Consider the following 8,474-nt stretch of genomic DNA (forward strand, 5'->3'; position numbering starts at 1 on the left):
AAAGATCAAGGGTTTACCCAAATACATAAGCGTTTTTGTCTTTTGCTATTATGTAAGAAATTGTAGGAGAAGTTTCATCATGTTTTATCCAGTTGAGTATCATATGACTTAGAAAGTGTTGACTAAGTTGCAGAGCTTAGTATTTGTGAGCTGATTAGGTGGTTGATAGATTCCCAACTACACTAACTGCTTCACATAGCCATTAACATCTATCTCCAGCCATGATATATGCTCAGGACTCAGTGATTTGATCATCTTCTTTTCAGAATAATTATGTTGTCTTTGTTGTTTCCTAGTAATAAGGCTGAGATAGAACTCATATTAGGAGTAGAAGTGTCAGCTTCATCCTTTTCCCCTCATTCTCTCCTACTTGTAGGATTAATACTCTCTTCACTCAATATTTTCTTTGATACTTATCTGGCAGGGGAGATACCATCATCAGGAAGGTAGTATTCTCTTGGTGAGGCTCCTTGAACTCCAGAAGTGCTGACCTCTGAAATTTTCCCAAAAGTGGGAAACTCAACTGCATTACTTGTGGTAATGGGGAGCTGTGTTTAAACTTTCACCTGGGGTGGGGGGAAGGTTTCTTTGAAGGAAAGTTTGAAAGCCGCCTCTCAATTTTGTGAGGTTTGGTCTTAAAAAAAATAAGCTTACACAATCTGTAAATTATTTTGGCCAGGCATACATCCCTCTATGAGTCTCATTATTAAACCCTTTGGTGGTGAGAAACTTCCATTTAGAACACCTTTGTCTTTGTACTCCTTGCCTGATTGGAGTCCTTCCAATGCTCAGAAAAAGTGTGGGCAGCAGGGTCAATATCCCACATGAAATATTAAGGTCTTCATTTTTCCAATTTTTAATTATAAAGTAAATATAAAATTCAATATTGTCTTTAGAAACTTCAGTGGATTATCTTGCATACCTTCTCTACTGGGTACACTCACTCTATTTGTAGAAAAATGATTTAGAGTGTGAATAGTCCAAGTAGGCAGGGTAGTCTATGATGCTACATATTTGGCAGTAGAAAGAGGATATTTAAATATGTGTAGAAGTAATTAGCTTACAATAGGATGGAGATCTAGACTTATTAAATAGAATTTCAATAGTATTTGTGAGGATTGATAAACATATAGCCCTCTTATAGGGCTTACTATGTGACAGGCACTCTTCTACACACATTATATGTATTAATTCACTTAAGCCTCTTATTTAAGGTACATATAATTCATTTAACTCTCCATACAACTAAGGTGTGGAAAGATACTATAGATGAGGGTACCATCTCTGGACAAGGTATTGAGAATATAACTTGAATCTGTGACCTGTGTTCAGAGCTGGTGCTGGTAACATTATATTTGGCTGCCTTTGGAATATTTCTATTACTGTGATAGAAAGCAATCAGAGTAAACTAGATTAAATTAGAGCAGATTTTTCCTTATTTGAGGAAGTGAAAACAAAAAAAGATAACTGAAGAAAATATCCTAAAAGACAAAAAAAAATAAGTTAATGGTGAGTTTTTCTGGAAGAGAAGTCAATGATTGGGAAATGAAAGGAGTGAGAATTTATTTCTTACCTTCCATACAGTTTGATATGTTTAACTGAGTGTCTACATTTCTTTAATTTTGAGAAAATAAATTTGAGAGAAACAAAATTATCCTCTAACAAAACATTTACTATAAATCTCTTCTTATTTAACAGTTTTTGAAGTGTTAAGTAGAAAAATAAGCCATTCAGAAAACAGAAGTAACAATATTTAAGAAAATATTTCTTATTTGTTGTTTATATAATTGCTTATCTTGAACCACTAAAACAGACATAAAAAATTAGAAGTGATAATTCACTGGCATAACTAATTAAAAATAATTTTCTCTAAATAGTTATATTTCCTATATGTCAGTGATAATCAGTTATGAAATATGAAGGGAAATTCTCATTCACAATAACCAAGAAAATAGAGGGGGGATAATTATGGATACATTCAGCAGGAATTTTGTAGAAATATTTGACAAACAGAAGAAAACTTGACTCAATTAGGGCCATAAAACAAAGTTGAAAATATGGAGAACCAGACATGCAAAGCTTTTTTGTTTGTTTTTCTTCCAGTTTTATAGAGATATAATTGAGATACAGCACTATATCCGTACACCTCAAGCACTTATAAGCTTAAGGTTCACAGCATAATTATTTGACTTAGCTATTTCATGATATAATTACCACAATAAGTTTAGGGAGCGAAGCTTTTGACATCATTGAAATCATTCTATACATTTAGCACAATCCATTTTGTACTTATCTTCTTGCTGTTTATGTTTGCTACTCTTCCATTGTTTCCTATTGTATTTTTTTTATGTTTATTAACAGAATGAGTACATACTCAATTGTTTCTTGGTAAAGTTTTATCATTTTTATAGCAAGAACAATTGACAGACAGATGGTTTAGAAAGATATTTATTTCATTAAATTATATTTTTCAAGACAACTAAGATGTAGGATTATACTTGATTATATAATACATAATGATACATTGTGCCATTCCAAGTTGATAAGAGACTTTTTTTTTGGAAAAAATTAGTGATTTGACAAACTAGCTAAAGAGTCCTTGATATTTTATAAATAAGACAATTTAGAAAATGACACCCACATGAATTAAAAAAACACAAAAAATTGCCACTTTCACTTGAAATCTGCAGCTTATTTTATAAATGGATATTAGAAATACACTTACATTGTCACTTATAGTTTACAAATGTACCAAGCTGAATTGATCAAATAGAGCCCAAAATGGGAGTAGGCAGTATGTAGAACACTTGAATAGGTACAAAACTATGTCTAAAATGGATAAGATTCAGGTAAACTGGTATCTGTATAAAGTGCAGTTTATAACTGAGTACAAGCTGTGTTTAGACAAGTATCAAAAGAGACCATGACCATAGCACCCTCAAATTAGACTCGGGTTGATTCCAGGCACCATTATTCTACAGTATCTGCCAAATAATTCTCTGCTATGTAAGCATTCTTTCAGGATAAAGGGCTTAATAACTACTCCTGATTGTTAAGTGGCTTAAGTTCTATTGTTCTGTGACCTGTAATTAATTCAAAATATCTTCACCCTTCTTCTTTTAAAGGTCTTTTCTCCTCAAGGAGCAGTGCCCATCTTAGAAGCTTTCTCAGATAACCATATTTCAACTGTGAGCAGGATAATTATGTTCCCAAACACATTCCTTTTCCTTTATTTATCCTTCACTGCTATGCAGAACCTTCAGGATGGCAGAGGGATGAAACCCCGAGAATATCTTGATTTTGCAAAATGATAGACTATTCATGCTGCAGAGGGAGTTGGAGGATATAGTTTAAATCCCTCATTTTAAATTAAAAGTCCCTGCAGCATTTATATGATACACCTTAGGTGATGTAGGTGATCAGTAACAGATTTCCTGTACTGATTGAGTCACTAGATTTTGATTAACACTGCTAGCCCTTTCCCCAGCAAACACATTCCCTTTCGACTCCATTGTTACATTTACCATTTTATTACTTTCTTTTCTTCTTCCCCACGTTATGTCACACAGTTTTCCTTAGGACAGGAATTCTTACAGTGTGGTGCCATTTCAGGAAGCCTATGAGGTCAAACTACTTTGTCAATAATAGTAAGATATCTATTTCACTCCTTCCTTTATGAGTGTACAGGGCATTATCCAGAAGCTGCATAGTGTGATATATTGAAACACAGTGAATGCAGAAGCAGATATGAGAATCCAGAGAATCCAGAAACCTCACATCAAAGAAATTTATAGAAATACAAAGCAATGCCACTCTTTTCAAAATTAGTGTTTTGGAAAATATTGGCATTTTCACTAAAATAGGCTTCTATTTTTAGCATATAATGATTACAGTGTTATTTTTCAATGAGTTTCTAAGTAGGTATTTTTTAAACATCTGTTTTAATGCTTAATGTGGTAAGTATAAATATATATACATATAAACAAAAACTCCTTGGAATCCTCAATAAATTTAAGAATATTAAAGAGCCATCAGATTAAAAATTTGAGAATAATTGCCTTAGGTGTTTATTTCCCCTTACCCTAAGGATGAGGGGAAAACACAGGGAAATGTGTCCTAATCATAGAAGAAATATAGTAGCTAATTAAAAAGAATGTATTAATAAAGTTTCTAATATCTATCTCACCCACTCCAGTTAAGATATGTGAAGAGAGTCACCTTGTATTATTTTTCACTACTATATCCCCAGCAGTGCACAGTATTTGTTACTTTGGGCAAGTTTTTTCACATATATATTCCTCTGTAAACTAGGAATAATCATATTAACTTCAAAGATTTTTAATAGTTATTAAATAAAATAATGAATGTAAAATAAAGCTTCTCATATAAACCTTAGAGATAATAAATGTTCAAAATGAAACTTTGGATGACGGGGTAGCAGTCAGATAGAATAGTAATAGTGAGGGTAATAATGGAGATACTGTAGTAGTAGTATTATCATTATTGTTGTTATTGTTTTTATTTTTTAATTGAGATGTAATTTACATAACTTAAAGTGCACACATCTTAGATGTGCACCTCAAAGATGTAAATACGTTTTACATTTGTATTTATCCATTTTGTCATCACCCAGGTTAAGATATATTTTGTTGTTTTTTGTGTGTGTGTTTTTATTGCAAAGTTTTACAGAAGTATCGAAATACTGGCATGATAAAATAAATCACAGTGCTTAATTTAGTCAATAATTATAAAGAAAATAGCAAAATACATAAGATGTAGCAATACTGAATAAGTATTAATTAGGTATTTTTTGTGAAACTAACATTCAATTCCACAAGATCTTGATTCAAAAGTAAGTTTTATATTAAAAGTTAGCTTATTTCCTGGTCAACAACTGTAAAATTTTAATTCTTGTTTTTATAACACTCTTCCCTTTTTTGTTTCTCTTCTGCATTTAAAAGTAATGTATTCTGTAATTGGTTTATCTGTCTTGCTTATCATGTGTATTCCCCACCAGAATGCAAGTTGGATAACGACAGGTTGGTTTACTCATGGTTTTATGCTCAGTACTTAGAAGATGATGTGGCAAAGTAATTGCCTATTAGATGTTTGTTAATTAAGTGTTGAAAGAATGATAGGTTTTAAAAACATGTTTAATGCAACTGGAAAATTATGACCACATTACTATTACAAGTATTCAAGTATGAACACTGATGTAATATAAATAAAATAAAAGCAAAACTTGTTTGGAAGTTTTCTTTGTTTTCATATTTTTGTTTGTTCTGGACTTTCTAATGTAATTTATTTAGTAAATTGAAATTAGAGGAAAGCAGTAATGAAAACACAAGAGGGAAGGCACAAAACGTGATTTATCCCAATTGCTATATGACTTCGAATGACCAGTGACTAAAAGCCAATTTGTTAATTAATCCATAATGATTTGTCCAGTTCTAGCAGTTTGGTAAGACTTTAATCTCTCCATGCTTCAAATGCCAATACATTTCAAGTGACCTTTTGGAATTTTGGGGTTTTTTTTAATCTACAAGCAAGTAAATATCTAATGCCAAGAACTTCCCAACTTAAGCCCAGTGGAGATGGAATTGTTGCAGAATTCCCTTATAGTCTATGTGAAAGCACAGAATATGCTATGTCAGGAATTTCAATAAATGAACAGAGGACAAACAGATAAATAAGTAAAATAGAACTGCTCTAAGATGATGAATAATGGCTCATATGAGGCTTTGACATATATTAGTAATCTATTCAGCAATAGGAAATGGATAAATCATGGTGAACAAAAAGACATGTGACGTATCTTAAGGAATAAATGTTGTTATACAACTCCATCTACACATTTCCCTTTAGGATGTAGACCCACAGTCCTCTTATCCTATAGTATTTTTTTCCAGAGAAGACAGAAACTTCTAATTTAATGGGAAATCTTTAAATTTCTAATACTGAACATTTAACTTAAATGTAAAACCATGTGAAGATCAACAATTTGTGGAGGGAATAATGTGGTCATTGCTACCAGTTTATCAGTCCAATTTATCAGTATTTACTCATAACCCCATGTACATATTAAAACTTAAAGCACCCCATTCTATACAGTTGTATTAAGTTATTGAGTAATACGTTCATAGACTTAAACTATAATTTCAATGGAGTTTTTTTTTTTTTTTGTACTTTCTCCATTTAATTGCTCTTCACTTGGAAGGAGTTCCTAAAGTATTCATTTTCACTGCCTCTAGGGTCTTTGTTAAGCAGCAAATGATATATTTGCTTTTGAAAGAAATACTACTTTTTAATGAAGAAAATGAGTGTCAATTTTATTCTGATATCCAACTTTCATTTCTGGTTTTAAAAATTAGCATATCGTCACAAATTTGAATCACTTTTATCCCATTTTTCTGTGTCTATCCTTAAAGGGTACCAAGAAAAATGTAATTATATACCCTATGGATACATTTCAATTCTACTTGAATACACATATTGCCATCACTCAGTCTATCTGATTCTTTCTCTCTTAATAACAGAACAAATTTCCCAGCATCTTAATCATTTTCACTGCTTCTTCCTGGATAGTTTCCAAATTATCTGCATCCTTGAACTTGTAGAACTCGTGGAGGAGCATAATCTATAGAGATAATTCAAGCAAGAATTAAGTATTGCTAAGTTCTCTTTTGACAGTGATGGTGAAAGTCCCTATTCCATAAAAGTGATATAAAATGCAGTAATTTTTCATTCTCCCACACACTTGCCCTCCACCTTTACAGTTACTATTTAAAATAATTTGATAATTTGGAATAGCAGAAGTTCAGGATGTAGAGTTAATGGGATAAAAATGATGAGGAAAGAGAAATGATTAAGGAAGGATTGTGGGATGACATCCTTGTCTTTAATAATCAAAGAACCCTCATGAAACAGAGGAAATCAGCTCCGTTCACATGTTGATGCTTTTATTCTTGCTTCAGCAACTTTTATGTGTGATTACTCAGACATTTATTACACACCTTCAGTGATGAAATCTTATTGCTTCTAAAAGCACTCCTTCCCTTTTAAATTGATTGGAGGTATCAGAAAGTTGTTCCTTAATATGTGCCCTAATTTTTCTTCTTGCAAACTGCACCCAGCAAGGAGCAGAGTTACGATTTGAACATAGGGATTTACTCTAGAAACTACTGTTCTTACCGCCAAGGATTGCTGTATTATATGAAAATACTACTCTTTCTCAGATATTGTCTTTACATCCCACAATAGACATGCCAGAAATTAAATAGCTCACATAATCCCTGGGAGAGTTCTTTCATACTTGAGCTTTATATTAATATTGGGAAATTTTCCACTTTCTGGCCTAATCTTGAAAGTATGTCAAGTGTACACATCAGTCAGAGAACTATTTGAGAAGTCATAGGAGAGTAATCTGGAGACAACTTATAGGCATATTGAATATATCTAATTAAAAAGAGGAGCTTTTAAAAATCATCCTTAGATTAATCAATTGAATGCTTAATGAAATCAATAAAATCAAAAAATTTTGAGGGTATAAATTGTTCATTAATTTTGCTCCTTCCTGTAAAAATCATTTGGTAAGTCAGGAGACATAAAATAGGTGTATAGATGAAAGCATAATATTTAATCTGCTTAAATTTATTTCTATGCTATATGCTATAGGAACAAAGTGTTTTATCAATACACATATTTTGTACATTATGAATATTTTTCCTTTTTTAACATCTTTATTAGAGTATAATTGTTTTACAATGGTGTGTTTGTTTCTGCTTTATAACCAAGTGAATCAGCTCTACATATACACATGTCCCCATATCTCTTCCCTCTTGCATCTCCCTCCCTCCCACCCTCCCTATCGCACCCCTCTAGGTGGTCACAAAGCACGGAGCTGATCTCCCTGTGCTATGCGGCTGCCTCCCACTAGCTATCTAATCTACGTTTGGTAGTGTATATATATGTCCATGCCACTCTCTCACTTTGTCACAGCCTACCCTTCCCCCTCCCCATATCCTCAAGTCCATTCTCTAGTAGGCCTGCGTCTCCACTCCCGTCTTACCCTAAACATTTTTTCCCTTAGATTCCATATACATGTGTTAGCATACAGTATTTATTTTGCTCTTTCTGACTTACTTCACTCTGTATGACAAACTCTAGGTCCATCCACCTCACTACAAATAACTCAATTTTGTTTCTTTTTATGACTGAGTAATATTCCATTGTATATATGTGCCACATCTTCTTTATCCATTCATCTGATAATGGACACTTAGGTTGCTTCCATCTCCTGGCTATTGTAAATAGAGCCACAAAGAACATTTTACTGAATGACTCTTTCGAATTATGGTTTTCTCTGGGTATAGGCCCAGTAGTGGGATTGCTGGGTCGTATGGTAGTTCTATTTGTAGTTTTTAAGGAACCTCCATACTGTTCTCCATAGTGGCTATATCAACTTACATTCCCAC

General features: G+C 32.7%; 1 non-coding gene across 1 annotated transcript; it reads left to right on the forward strand.

Annotated features, from left to right (window-relative positions):
- The first annotated feature begins 409 nt into the window (after positions 1 to 409).
- On the forward strand, positions 410 to 569 carry LOC132502235 (U1 spliceosomal RNA). Its single transcript, XR_009534430.1, has one exon. It is a non-coding gene; the product is annotated as a U1 spliceosomal RNA (small nuclear RNA).
- Positions 570 to 8,474: the final 7,905 nt, after the last annotated feature.

Source organism: Mesoplodon densirostris, chromosome 14 (assembly GCF_025265405.1).
Source record: "Mesoplodon densirostris isolate mMesDen1 chromosome 14, mMesDen1 primary haplotype, whole genome shotgun sequence".
NCBI lineage: Eukaryota > Metazoa > Chordata > Mammalia > Artiodactyla > Ziphiidae > Mesoplodon > Mesoplodon densirostris.